The 13,061-nt window shown below is 47.0% G+C and overlaps 1 long non-coding RNA gene across 3 annotated transcripts in view; it reads left to right on the plus strand.

Annotated features, from left to right (window-relative positions):
* LOC138766230 (uncharacterized) overlaps positions 1–13,061 on the plus strand; it is a 41,705-nt gene that overhangs the window by 617 nt on the left and 28,027 nt on the right. The gene's annotated exons all lie outside the window — the stretch shown is intronic.

The raw sequence follows: 13,061 nt of genomic DNA on the forward strand, positions 1-13,061 counted from the left end.
CCCCATTATAGTGCCCCACATAGTAGCCTATGCCCCCATATAGTGCCCCACATAGTAGCCAATGCCCCCATATAGTGCCCCACATAGTAGCCTATGCCCCCATATAGTGCCCCACATAGTAGCCAATGCCCATATAGTGCCCCACATAGTAGCCAATGCCCCCATATAGTGCCCCACATAGTAGCCAATCCCCCCATATATGCCCCACATAGTAGCCTATGCCCCCATATAGTGCCCCACATAGTAGCCAATCCCCATATAGTGCCCCACATAGTAGCCAATCCCCATATAGTGCCCCACATAGTAGCCAATCCCCATATAGTACCCCACATAGTAGCCAATCCCCCCATATAGTGCCCCACATAGTAGCCAATCCCCATATAGTGCCCCACATAGTAGCCAATGCCCCCATAGAGTGCCCCACATAGTAGTCAATGCCCCCATATATGCCCCACAAAGTAGCCAATCCCCCATATAGTTCCCACATAGTAGCCAATCCCCCCATATAGTGCCCCACATAGTATCCAATGCCCCCATAGAGTGCCCCACATAGTATCCAATGCCCCCATATATGCCCCAAAAAGTAGCCAATCCCCCATATAGTTCCCACATAGTAGCCAATCCCCCCATATAGCGCCCCACATAGTAGCCAATGCCCCCATATATGCCCCACAAAGTAGCCAATCCCCCATATAGTTCCCACATAGTAGCCAATGCCCCCAAATATGCCCCACATAGTAGCCAATGCCCCCATATAGTGACCCACATAGTAGCCAATGCCCTTAAATATGCCCCACATAGTAGCCAATCCCCCATATAGTGCCCCACATAGTAGCCAATGCCCCCATATAGCGTCCCACAGAGTAGCCAATCCCCCATATAGTGCCCCACATAGTAGCCAATCCCCCATATATGCCCCACAGAGTAGCCAATCCCCCATATATGCCCCACAGAGTAGCCAATGCCCCCATATAGCGCCCCACAGAGTAGCCAATGCCCCCATATAGTGCCACACAGAGTAGCCAATCCCCCATATATGCCCCACATAGTAGCCAATCCCCCATATAGTGTGGCCCCAGCTAAAAAAACAATAAACCAGAAACTCACCTGTCCTCCGGTCCCAGCAGCTCCTCTCCCGGCAGAGCGCGCACTCCCGTCATCCTCCGGGGTGGGCAGCGGGGCACAGAGTCACTGACTGTGCCGGAAGTGAGTCATGATGGAGGCTGCAGGTCACTTCCGGCACAGTCAGTGTCTCTGTACCCCGCTGCCCGCCCCGGAGGATGACGGGAGTGCGTGCTCTGCCGGGAGAGGAGCTGCTAGGGCCGGCGGACAGGTGAGTTACTGGTTTATTGTTTTGTATTGTATTGCGGGACAAGGGGGGGCGTTCCGGGACAGCGGGACAGCACCCCGAAAACGGGACTGTCCCGCGGAATTCGGGACAGTTGGGAGGTATGTAGATGTGCAATTTACTTCTATTTAAAAATCTCCAGTGTTCCAGTAGTTATCAGTTGCTGTATGTCCTGCAGGAAGTGGTGTGTTCTTTCCAGTCTGACACTGTGCTCTCTGATGCCACCTCTGTCCATGTCAGGAACTGTCCAGCGCAGGAGACGTTTTCTATGGGCATTTGGACAGTTCCTGACATGGACAGAGGTGGCATCAGAGAGCACAGTGTCAGACTGGAAAGAACACACCACTTCCTGCAGGACATACAGCAACTGATAACTACTGGAAGACTGGAGATTTTTAAATAGAAGTAAATTACAAATTTATATAACTTTAGGAAACCAATTGATTTGAGAGAAACTAATTTTCACTGGAAAACCCATTTAACCCCTTAGCAACCCATGACGAACCTGGTACGTCATGGTGCCGCGGGGGGTGCTCAGAGCGGGGTCCCGCCGGGCAGTGCCTCTATTAGCCGGCGCGGGTCCCGTTGCCGGGCCGGCTAATTAAGCACTTCAATGCAGCTGTCAAACCTGACAGCTGCACTGAAGTGCTTTACACTTCATATCCCTGGTGTCTAGTGGGTCGGATCTCCCCCCCGCGATGCGATCGCGGGGGGGGGGGGGGGGGGGGGGGAGATCCGTTCTTCTGGCCAGCCCAGGCCTCAGCGTCGCAATGACGCTGATCCCGGCTCAGGCCAAAGCAATCTATGACCGATGTGACTGATCATTGCTGTGTATATACTCAGCATTGATCTCTATGAGAGATCAGTGCTGTGTATATACAAGTCCCCCAGGGGGACTTCTAGTTAATGTAAAAAGAAAAGTAAAAAAGTGTTTTTATTAATAAAAAATCCCCTCGCCTAAAAAAAGTCCTAATCACCCCCCTTCTCCCATTTTATAAATATAAATTAATAAATAAATAAACATGTTTGCTTTCGCCCGAACTATTAAATTATCACATTCCTGATCTCGCACGGTAAACGGCGTTAGCGCAAAAAAGTTCCAAAGTGCAAAATTGCGCATTTTTGGTTGCGTCAAATCCAGAAAAAATGTAATAAAAAGTCATCAAAAAGTCGTATATGCGCAATCAAGGTACCGATAGAAAGAACACTTCATGGCGCAAAAAATGACACCTGACACAGCCCCATAGACTAAAGCAGTGCTTCTCAAACTGTGAGGCGGGCCTCACCAGTGAGGCGTCCCCTAGTTGTTGGGGAGGCCCGGCTGGGGAGCCAGTTTTTACAAAAGTAACTATAATCTGCACAGTCCTTTTGCTGTTTGCAAAAATCTCCATTTTAGCAACATTATTATTTTATTTTGTATTTTCTTTATTAGTATATAGAGCTTGGGAGACAGGTGGAAGATAGCCCTTGCATTATTTTCAGCTTTTAGATGGACTTTCACCACAGATGGTGAGTCCCAGGCACCCTCTTGGTCAGTCTGGTGAGGCCCAGGCATTGCCTTGGTCTGTTGGGTGAGGCTCCAGTAGAAAAAGTTTGAGAAGCGCTGGACTAAAGGATAAAAGCGCTATAAGCCTGGGAATGGAGCGATTTTAAGGAACCCATATTTGTTAATGGTTTGAATTTTTTACAAGCCATCAGATAATATAAAAGTTATACATGTTACATATTGTTGTAATCGTAACGACTTGAGGAACATATATAACAAGTCAGTTTTACCATAGGGCGAAGGGCGTAAATGCAAAACTCCCCGAAATCAAAACAAATTCTTTTTTTTTTTTTCAATTTGACAGCGCAAATGATTTTTTTCTGGTTTCGCAGCATATTTTATGGAAAAATAATGCCTGTCATTGCAAAGTACAATTGGTTTCGCAATAAATAAGCGCTCATATAAGTCTTTAGGTGAAAAAATGCAAGCGCTATGGACTTTTAAACATAAAATGGAAAAAGCAAAAGTGCAAAAACGAAAATTGGCTTTGACCTTAAGGGGTTATAGCAACTCTATAGCCACTGTGGAAACCCCCCAAACTACTTATACCTTGTTGTAGCTTAGGCGAATTCCTTTCTGGTAGTATGTTTTGTAAAGCAGGTTAGGCTTTGATGAGGCAGAAAATCCAACTTTACAAAACATACCACCAGAAAGGACTTCGCCTAAGCTACAACAAGGTATAAGTAGTTTGGGGGGGTTTCCACAGTGGCTACAGAGTCGCTTTAAGTGTTGCCAGGCACCATTTAGCAGTGATTTACATTCCCACCATTTGCCAATAAGGTAACATTATCCAGTGCGTTGTAGAGGTTTTTGGTGACAGATTTTACAGTTTTAGATTTTGAATGGAGACATGATTACAGTATGGGACATTACCCCGCCCCCTTGACCATTGGTCTGTTAGTGCCCTCCCTGCAGTGAAGGAGTGATATCACATAGTCCTCATTCGGGTTGGCTCTCACACTCCATATTGAAAAGCAATGGAGGACAGCATCACTTTACAGTGCGATGTTCTTTATTGTGCCAGGTGCACTTTTAATGTGGGAACACTTGGGTCAGGAGGGCTCGGCCCAGTACCCGGATAGTTGAGTAGGATGCTTAGACCTTGTTCACATGGGTTGGATTTGACGGCAGTTTAGGCACAGGCTGCACAAGTCCTTTCATATGTGATGGAAATAAGGGCCATTGCACTTGCTTTGGGGGCAGTGGATAAAGGGGTTATCCAGTGCTACAAAACATACACTTTTCCCCCTACTTTTGTCTCCAGATTGGGTGGGGTTTCAAACTCAGTTCCATTGAAGTAAATGGAGCTTAATTGCAAACCACACCTGAACTGGAGACAAGAGAGGGGGGAAAAGTGGCCATGTTTTTGTAGTGCTAGATAACCCCTTTAAGTGTCATTGAATGAAAGTTAAGCAAATTCTCATGCAGTTTTGCCCACAACATACCCATGTAATGTCCCAGGACTCGTTTTGTCTAGTCTGTTGTTTTATTGCTGTGGTGCTGCTGTTGCAATATGTTTGCGTTGCTTTGCCCCAGCCAACTTTCTGTAGCCAGACCCTACCCCTCACCTCTTCCTGTCTCTAGCAGCCATTTACATCTTTGTACATCATGTTGTCCCCAGTCAAAGCATATTAAAGGGATACTCCAGCGGGGGGGGGGGGGGGCACTTTTGTGCTGGGACCAGGGAGGAGGTGGCCGAGGGAAAAGACGTCCACTCACCTCCTCGGTTCCAGCTGCGGGTCCCGCATCGCAGTGCTCCGGTGCCCGTCCGTTTCAAGTCCACTCAGATTCCGCCTCCTTCACTGAGTGGCTGAGCGGACCTGAGACGTCACGTCTCGGGCCCGCGTCAGACACCCGGAAGCGGCCGGGAACCGGGCACCAGAGCGCCGCGATGCGGGACCCACCGCTGGAACCGAGGAGGTGAGTGGACGTCTTTTCCCTCGGCCACCTCCTCCTCAGTCCCAGCAAAAAAGTGCCCCCCCGCTGGAGTACCCCTTTAAGCTCGAGCAAATCATCTTTTCACATTCTCCTTAACAAGAATTTATCTGGGAAATAAACCCTGTCTTAGATCTTTCAACATGCTTCCATAGCCATGTTTTAAAGGGATATTCTCATCTCAACTAATATAGTTATACTTGAAGGACTCGTCAAGTTCAATATTTTTGCATATGCATTAATTTAGTAATCTTGCCTCCTTCTCCGGATATGCTGCTCTTTCCATCCCATTGTTAACAGCTTGATGTCTAGGTTACCGACCACCACTCTGCTCTAAAAACAGTGCTCTGGCTGGTATATATAGTTATGGTATATATATATATATATTTACATATATTATACAGCGGCGCGTGAACTGTAGACAAGAATAAATTATTATTCAAATGGAGGAGGATGGAACGATGGAAGCGCGCCAGACTGCGGCATGGGCAGAGAGCTGCAACTCCTTTTTGACACTTTGTTACATGTAGCATGCAGTGTATGCTTAATTGGATGTGTAAACTAGAGGTACCCTGTCCACAAGGGTGCTGTCACCTATATAAGGCCCAGTTCACACTGAGGAAAAAAAACAGGCAGAATTTCGAGCGCAATCTGCATCAATTTTCCACCCATTCCGCTCGAAATTCCGCCTAAAAAAATAGCTGCAGATTGATTTCTCATTGATTTCAATGGGACTGTACTGTTCACACTGCAGAAAATTCCGGCACGGATGCGCTTTCCGTCCAAAATAATTAACGTAAATTCTTTGGGCGGATTCCGCTAGATGGATCCCATTGACAATCAATGGGGATTTTATTTTACGCCTTATAAATATTCAGCACTGAATTTAGCGCCATTTCCGAGTCATTTCCAAGCGGACATATCGCTGAATTCAGCGCTGAATTTAAAAAGGATTTCACACTGAGCAAAACAGGCAGATTTGAAGAGGAAAGTTTACTGACTAAAATTCTGGCGTACTGATTTTGTGCGTAATTCTGCACAATTTCAGTACGCCAGAATTTCAGTCAGTAAACTTTCCTCTTCAATTGTGCCTGTTTGGCTCAGTGTGAACTGGGCCTAAAACTGTCAGATTCCCTTCAACTATAGGAGTTGAGATAGGTATACCCCTTTTAGGGAACTTGTCATGTTAAAATACTGTCCAGTCTGCAGGCATAATGTTAGAAAGCAGGAGGAGCTAAGAAGATTGATATATAATTTTATGGCAACAAAAAGTCCCAGAGTAATTTGTCATTAAATATTGCCTCATTCTGGGCTAAGTAGTCAAATGGGCAGTCCTAGTCATTGATTGACAGCTATCTGTGTATTAGCGCATCTAAGTATAGGCTGTTATTATCATTGTCTTAGAGAACCCCTTGAAATGTGTATTCCTACCAGATACATTGCTTTACCAATGTATATGTCAGGAAAGGACAGGAAGGCACAAGGACAGGTGAGCCCTGAAGCTGGCACCCGCCCCACTGGTCCTACCTACTTGCCCCAGATGCCCTAGATGGCATACGGACAACTGGACGGCAGTCCCTGTACTTTCTAAGGTGCAACACGAAACAAAACAAGACAGACACAGAATAAGAGAGAGGTCAGAACTCCGGGTCAGTAACAGTCGAGCGGCGAGGTACAAACACGAGTCCAAAGGATAGTCAAAAATACAAGCCAGAAGGTCGGGTAACGGGAATAGCAAGGTCAGGAAAGATTGCGAGGTCAAGAAAACACTAGGAGTACTAGGCTCTATCGCAGGCAAGGACTGAGACACAGGGGAAGGAACTTATACAGCCTGGAGTCCCAGCCCCCTGAACACAATTCGAGCTGAGGCTCCAGGCTTAGTATAGAGAGATGTTTTGACTGGGGCATTTAGCCGTCAGTCACACAACCCTAATGCCGCTCAGCTGGGGGAGAATGAGCCCAGCCGCGGCTAACAGTGTGGGCATCTTTTAGCAGACTGGCTGCCAGGGACGCCGCCGACGCGCCCCTAGCAACCAGCCCTGCACTAAGGACGCCGTCGGTGTCTCCTGAGCCTGGCCGCGCGCACCAGCAGAGCGAGAGCCGGGAGCGCGGCCAGCCGTAGAATCATAACAGCGGGCCGGCTGCTAGGGACGCCGGCGGCGCGCCCCCAGCAGCCGGCCCCGCACGTCACCCGGGACGCCAGCGGCTCTGCTCTGAGTCTGGCCGAGCGCTCCGGCAGGGCCAGGAGCCGAGCGCGCGGCTCGGATCCTGACAGAACCCCCCCCCCCCCTTGAGGAGGGGCCTCCGGACCCTCACAAAAGCCTCCAGGTTTGGTAGGATGTTCCTCATTAAATTTTTTAATCAAAACTGGGGCATGAAGATCCTGTGTAGTGACCCATGTGCGTTCCTCTGGCCCGTACCCCTTCCAATGCACGAGATATTGTATGGTTTTGCGGATTCTCCTAGAATCTAAAATTCTTTCAATCTCATACTCTAGTTCGCCTTGGACCACCACTGGAAGAGGAGGGGAACTGGTAATAGTTGGAGGAGTATATTTCTTAAGGAGGCATTTGTGAAACACAGGATGGACTTTCAAAGATTGAGGCAGTTGCATCTTAAAAGACACAGGACTTATAATGTCTACGATGGGAAATGGACCAATATACCTCGGGGCGAGTTTATACGAAGGAACTCGGAGACGCAGGTTTTTTGTAGATAGCCATACTTTTTCACCCACTACGTACTGGGGACCGGGACGGCGTTTCCGATTAGCATATTGAATTTGTTTTTCCTGGGAAACGGTTGGAGTCGCCAGACTCTCCGCCCAAACTGTGCACAGTTTTTTTGTAAGTTCATTGACAGAAGAAAAGTGTGTTTCTTGATTAGGGACAGCAGAAAACCTGGGATGGTAACCATAATTGCAAAAGAACGGAGTTAGTTGCGTGGAAGCATTTACGTGATTGTTTAAAGCGAACTCCACCATTGGTAAGTATTCTGACCATGTAAGTTGATTATCGGAAACGAAGCACCTTAGATATTGCTCAAGGGATGGATTGGTCCATTTTTGATTCCGTTTGACCGTTGGTTTCGGGGTGAAATGCTGAGGAAAAAGACAGTGATATATTTAACAGTTTACAGAATGCTCTCCAGAATTTTGAAACGAATTGCACCCCTCAGTCTGAAACTATGTTGGTAGGTATTCCATGTAGACGAAGGATATGCCGAACAAATAACTTGGCAAGAGACCTGGCATTGGGAAGTTTTTTCTCGTACGTCCCTCTGCCATGAGGGCCACCAGCAGGAGCGGGACAAGAGATAAGCAGTACCGGCAATACCAGGGTGGCCAGCAAGTGTGGACGCATGAACTTCTTTCAAAACTGCTAACCTAAGGTGTACAGGGACGAACAGTTTTTCAGGGGGTACATTAGCAGGCGCGTCATTTTGAGATCTCAAAATTTTTTCATTTAAGTCAATGGATACACTAGCGACCACAATACCTGGGGTTAAGATATTTTTGGGTTCCTCCTCAGGCATATCATTAGCCCCAAAGCTCCGAGATAAGGCGTCTGCCTTTACATTTTTGGACCCTGGACGGTATGTAACCACAAAATTAAACCTGGTGAAAAACAAGGCCCAACGCGATTGACGTGGGTTTAACCTTTTGGCTTTATCTAGATATAACAGGTTTTTATGGTCAGTTAGAACCGGTATCTGGTGTTTAGCACCCTCCAGGAAATGCCTCCACTCCTCAAAAGCCCATTTGATGGCCAACAGTTCCCTATTACCAATGTCATAGCTGACCTTGGAAATGGAGAATTTCCTGGAGAAGTACGCCACAGGTCTCAGATTGGTATACGGTTCCCTACCTTGGGACAATACTGCTCCGACTCCAAACTCAGACGCATCTACTTCTACCACAAATGGTGAATCTAGGTCAGGATGCACCAGTACAGGAGCAGATAAAAAACTATGTTTAAGCTGGGTAAAGGCTTCATCTGCCTCTATAGGCCAGGAGGTTGGATTCGCACCTTTTTTCATTTATTCGGTTAAAGGTTTGACAATAAGTGAGAAATTACGGATAAACTTCCTATAGAAGTTTGCGAAAACCAGGAACCTTTGAATCTCTTTCAAGGTGGTGAGCTTTGCCCAATTAAGTACTGCTGACACCTTCTGAGGGTCCATCTGTACAGATTCTGAAGTTAAAATATATCCTAAGAATCCAACCTCCTTAACCCCAAATAGGCATTTAGATAATTTAGCACAAAGGGTATTCTCTCGGAGTCTAGATAAAACTTTGCGGACATGTTTAACATGGAACTCCCAATCAGTGGAATAAATACAGTAAGTATGTCATCCAGATAGACTACCACATATTGACCAAACAGATCACGGAAAAGATCGTTAACGAATCTTTGGAAGACGGCGGGGGCATTACTTAACCCGAAAGGCATTACCAGATACTCAAAATGTCACTCCGGCGTGTTAAAAGCCATCTTCCACTCGTCCCCTTCTCTGATCCGAATCAAATTGTAGGTGCCCCGTAGGTCTATTTTAAAAAAACAATGGGCATCTACCACCTGGTTCAAAAGATCCGGGATCAGGGGAAGGGGGTGTTGATCTTTGATGGTGATCTTATTTAGTTCCCTGTAGTCAATACAAGGACGCAGACCACCATCTTTTTTTTCCTCAAAAAATAATCCAGTGCCCATAGGGGACACTGAAGGCCGTATGTGACCCTTCCTCAGACTGTCCTGGACGTACTGGCGCATCGACTCTCGTTCCGGAGGGGACAAGTTAAAAATGCGGCCCTTGGGAAACTTGGCCCCGGACACCAGGTCGATGGCACAGTCATACAGACGATGAGGAGGTAAGGCGTCAGCAGTGGCCTCATTAAACACATCGGAAAAATCTGAAATAAAATCAGGAATAGGAGAATCAATCACTGTACACATAATAGGATTCACTTGTAACAAATGAGAGTCATAGGAGCCACCCCACTGAACCAGCTCTGTGGATCTCCAATCAAATACCGGATTATGTTGGCGTAACCACAGTAGACCCAGTATTATATCAGCGGCCAACTCATCCAACACAAAGAATGATATCTCTTCACGGTGAAGACACCCAACTTGCATTAATATCTCCGGGGTACGATATTTCACTGCCCCGCCTCTCAGAGTGGCGGAGTCTACAGCGGCCGCTGTGAAGGGAGTACTGAGAGGCATCAATGTTAAACCCAATGACTCTGTTACGGAGGTACGGACGAAATTCAGGGCGGCACCTGAATCAACCATGGCAATACATGAGATTACAACAGAGTTACCGGTAAACAAAAATTATCAAACTGTCTAGGAGGTACCTGTGTGCCTGAGTGACCCTCCGGATTATCACTCAGGCACTGAAGTTTTCCGGCTTCCGAGAAGGCTTGGTGGGACAGTCTTTCGGGTAGTGCCCCGACTTTCCGCAGTAAAGACAAAGAGAATGCTCCATACGGAATTTTCTTCGGGCGGAAGCACTTCCCAGGATCATGGGTTCGTCGGAAGTCGTAGGAGAGGGAAGCGACTCTGTCACCTTGGGGAACGGTTTAGGAAGCTGGCTGATCCTCGACTGCACTGTGGTCACCCCCATTTTTTCTCGCTTTCTTTCCCTGAGTCTCCGGTCAATACTAATTGCCAATGTCATATATGCGCTAAGGGAATCAGGAGTGGGATGACTGACCATGGCATCCTTGATGAAATCCGTAAGACCTCTTCAGAGGGGAATCCTGCCATCCAGTCAGGGAGCACAATTGGCGGAACTCCGAGCAATACTCTTCCGCGGTGCGACGGCCCTGCTGAATGGACAATAGATGGGATTCCGCACCCGCCCCACTGGTCCTACCTACTTGCCCCAGATGCCCTAGATGGCAAACGGACAACTGGACGGCAGTCCCTGTACTTTCTAAGGTGCAACACGAAACAAAACAAGAACAGTCGAGCGGCGAGGTACAACAGTCGAGCGGCGAGGTACAAACACAAGTCCAAAGGATAGTCAAAAATACAAGCCAGAAGGTCGGGTAACGGGAATAGCAAGGTCAGGAAAGATTGCGAGGTCAAGAAAACACTAGGAGTACTAGGCTCTATCGCAGGTAAGGACTGAGACACAGGGGAAGGAACTTATACAGCCTGGAGTCCCAGCCCCCTGAACACAATTCGAGCTGAGGCTCCAGGCTTAGTATAGAGAGATGTTTTGACTGGGGCATTTAGCCGTCTTTCACACAACCCTAATGCCGCTCAGCTGGGGGAGAATGAGCCTAGCCGCGGCTAACAGTGTGGGCGTCTTTCAGCAGACTGGCTGCCAGGGACGCCACCGACGCGCCCCTAGCAACCAGCCCTGCACTAAGGACGCCGTCGGCGTCTCCTGAGCCTGGCCGCGCGCACCAGCAGAGCGAGAGCCGGGAGCGCGGCCAGCCGTAGAATCATAACAGCGGGCCGGCTGCTAGGGACGCCGGCGGCGCGCCCCCAGCAACCGGCCCCGCACGTCACCAGGGACGCCAGCGGCTCTGTTCTGCAGCGGCTCGGATCCTGACAGTATATTTGACTTTATCTGGCATTCAGCCATTACCACATACAAATGTGTCAGAAAAGAAGAGTTTTCTAACTCAATGGTTGGAAACAACAAAAGGACAAAATGCAGAATCAGACTACACAATTTTATTTGTAGTCTGTTGCCATAGACTCAAAACGCAGAAGGGGACTACTCAGTTTTATTTGTAGTCTGTTACCATGGAGACACATAGGTTTTATTATCAGCTTTACAGCTTTACCTATTCATTTCTAAATTCATTAGTTTAATAAAAAAAAAAGTTGTAACTATCTGTCATAAGCCGAGCCGCGCGCTCATTTCCAGGCACTGCTGGAGCACGCGGCTGGCCTGTCACACAAGCCGACAGCATCCTTGGCCAAACCCAGGCGCTCGGCATTAGTATTATGCTGACTGGCGGCCGGCACCAGCTGTTATCCTGGTTTTTAGATTCTGGCTATTGGCTTTTGACTTCCCTCTCATCTGACGATTTTGTACTACGCTGACCGTTAGTTGCCGACCTTTGCTTCCTGACTACGTGTTTGTCTGTCTTGACGACGTTTTGTGTCAGACCTTTGCAGGCAAGGGACTGTCAACCAGTTATCCGCTGCCATTTAGGACAGTTGAGGTAATTAGACAGGGATAGCGGGGCGGGTGTCAGTTATAGGGCATCACTTGTATTGTGTCCTCCAGTCCTCAAGTCCTGACACTATCTTTGTTAGACAAGAATATTGGTGCAGAGGTACGGATTCGTAGTACAGAACTTTACGAACACATAATGGGCACAGGGCAATTCGATGTGCACAAGACCTTCTACACCCTTTCAGCCAATAGAAAGTCAGTTAAATGAATAGAGAGAATGCTAGTAATGTTAAGAGCTTTGTTTATTGACAATAGAAAATGATTACACAAAAATAATGTACAGATATATAAAATGAGCCACAGGTACTGAGGATTAATAACTGCTCATATCTATGTACACAGGTGAGTTTATATTACACCACCCCAGTATACATACCGTGGTGTTCAGTCCGTACGAAGCCCTTACAGCAGAGTCCAATATCACAATGGATGCCAAGAGTATGTGAGATCACAACTAACTATTGCTACGTACCATTTAGAATTGGAGTCGTATTGGTCCGCGAATATTCTACTGTACAATGCCATCAACGTAATCCTGTTGTAATGTAGTCTATTGGGTACGCCATTGTTTTATAAGCATAGAACACTCTATCCCCATATTGGTAACTCAATATTGATTTATTTGGTCTTGTTTTATTTAAAGGGACACTCCATAATATAATCCGACGTTTAAGACTAAAGCTTATTGGTCAGAATAAATGCAGTCAGTGTTGGTCCGACAATCCTGCACGCACCAGTCTGTATAACAATTTTGCCTGCTAGTGGTACCAATAAACATACTAGTACAGGTGAGCATCTTCATACAGAGTTCCTGAGCCTGAGGTATCTATATTAGTAAAGATAAATGAGTGCAGACACTTCTTCCGTTGCATTGTATCATGACATAGTATAAGGTTCTGATATTATTCCAGAAATATACCAGTCCTTTATGTAAAGGGGTAATTTGTCTATATTTTTTCTTAAATTTTTCTTGTATTTTTGTATCATTTTGGCTTAGTGGTCGGCTGTTTTAATAATCACAAATGGTAT

The sequence above is a fragment of the Dendropsophus ebraccatus genome, chromosome 10, assembly GCF_027789765.1.
Source record: "Dendropsophus ebraccatus isolate aDenEbr1 chromosome 10, aDenEbr1.pat, whole genome shotgun sequence".
Taxonomy (NCBI): Eukaryota; Metazoa; Chordata; class Amphibia; order Anura; family Hylidae; genus Dendropsophus; species Dendropsophus ebraccatus.